The sequence below is a fragment of the Morone saxatilis genome, unplaced genomic scaffold (assembly GCF_004916995.1).
Source record: "Morone saxatilis isolate NCDOM2014 unplaced genomic scaffold, NCSU_SB_2.0 Contig14, whole genome shotgun sequence".
NCBI classification, from domain to species: Eukaryota; Metazoa; Chordata; class Actinopteri; family Moronidae; genus Morone; species Morone saxatilis.
In genome coordinates, this window is record NW_023339696.1 from 18,129,663 (window position 1) to 18,131,640 (window position 1,978).

General features: G+C 37.0%; 1 protein-coding gene across 1 annotated transcript in view; it reads left to right on the forward strand.

The window, feature by feature from the left end:
* Positions 1-1,640: 1,640 nt before the first annotated feature.
* Positions 1,641-1,978, forward strand: part of zgc:153733 (uncharacterized protein LOC556313 homolog) — a 3,125-nt gene continuing 2,787 nt past the window's right edge. The window contains exon 1 of the mRNA XM_035655724.1: positions 1,641-1,900. The gene's annotated coding sequence lies outside the window, so the exon portion shown is untranslated. The remainder of the gene's footprint in view (positions 1,901-1,978) is intronic.

Below are 1,978 nucleotides of genomic sequence, written 5' to 3' on the forward strand. Positions count from 1 at the left end.
GGCTCGCCACGTTAGCGGCGCCCATGAGCAGTTTCTTGGGGTTAGGTTGCCTTGCTCAAAGGGCACCTCGGCAGTACAACAGGACAACACACCAATGATAGGATAAGGACTACCACACTGACAATAGTATAAGAACAAACTGTAGAGACATGGCAATCCAGCATTATTGTTTTTTTTTATATTGTTGTTTTTACTGGTGTTTGAATGTTGCAAATGAAAATCAATAAAAATAAAGTATAAAAAAAACTGATAACCCAAACCCAAAATTCAAATCCCACAATGTCCAAGTACATTTGACATTTTAAGCAAAATTGTAGGTTGTACAGTTTATTTTTCATTAATATATATAAGGTGCATTGGGAAATTAAATCACGCAAACATGTTAAGTTTAATTCTCAGTTGTTTATAATTTGACTCCTTTTTTGATTGGTTATAGAGTATAAAACAGTGTAAAGATGTTTCATATTTGAAATTTGATGCTTCACCTAAATCCATGACTGAAATGTTGGACTTGGAAATAATATAAACAAATAAATAAACTTAAATATCCTCCAGACATAAGACTCCTATATACATAATCTGCTTGGAACTATAATGCATGTACGATATGTATGTAAATTTTATTAATTTCTAAAGTTTCCCTGCTGGACACAAGATGTCTTCTACTGAACTGTAAAGCCCGTTCTCAGTGTCTGTGCACGGCTTTCGGTTTTTATATCACACTTGTGCAAGTTGCACATTGAAGACTTGAGACAAATTGAGACCTCCAAATTATTTGTGATGCCACAAATAAGAGAAACTTTCCACTTTGAGCAGATGAATGTGAAAACATCCTTCATGCAACATCATTCTGCACAGTGAAGATCAAACATCCAACTAAGGGTTAAAAAACATTTTAAAATAGAGAGGGGGCTTTGGGGAACTCAACACTTTATTTTGCATGAATATATAAATTAAAACTCTTTGCATTCAGTTTTTGCACTTAGGTTTTAGCCTTCGGCCTTGAGATGATTTTGATCACCTGACTCAGACTGTGTTCAACGTGCTGTATATGAAGGGCACCCACAGTAGCATATAAGGCCGTGTAAATCTTTTCACCCAGGACTCTTTTAGATTTGAAATTCCTTGAGGTCCTTAAGGATAAAAAGGATAAACGTGTGTCAGAAATAGATGCAAAGAAATATAGAGGCATATTTTCAAGAGGTCTTGTAATTGTCTGTATTTCCTTTTTATTGATACAGTAATTATTCTCATTTAGATATTAATAAAGACAGGCAGATTCAGCTATTAAATTACTTTGAAGCAGAGAGGAGAGTTTGTGAACAAATATTCATTATATCTGAAAAGAAGCTGTACATCCCCCCCTGAACAATCAAACTTCTACCAAGTGACATTTGCTCTACACAGCCCCTAGAGATTAAAATAAAACTAATCTGAAAAAAAACCAACACACAGTGCAGAATGCAGAAGTGAGAGAGCTGAGGCAAATACAGCATAGACCTCAAACATCAGTATCGCATCTCACTTCCAGGTAGCAGTTCTTGTCAGGGAGGTTGGTTTTGGACTGCTTGGTTTGGCTGATCTGACAGCTCGGGGTCGGCTCAAGCGTAGAGGAGAGAGAATATAATGTGTCAGGATTTTGTTACCAGGAAGTGGGTCGAGTTATTTATATTTCAACACTCGTCCTCTCGTACTCAAGGGAGAGTACCGGTGGTAGTAACCTGAAACTATATATTCAAACATTGTCAGGTTCTGGATGCGTCGAAAACTGATAGAGAACAACTGGCTTCATGTTCAGGAATGCTGAGGACCAGGAGAGAATATCTGTAAATGTAGATAATGATGTAAATGCTGTGTGGGAGGGTAAAGTGACCCTGTGAGCGATTCAACACTGGCAGAGGTAAGTCTGACTCACTATTGTCTATTCATTAATGTCTGAATCACTATACACGAACTTGTCTGTCTATCTATCTATCTA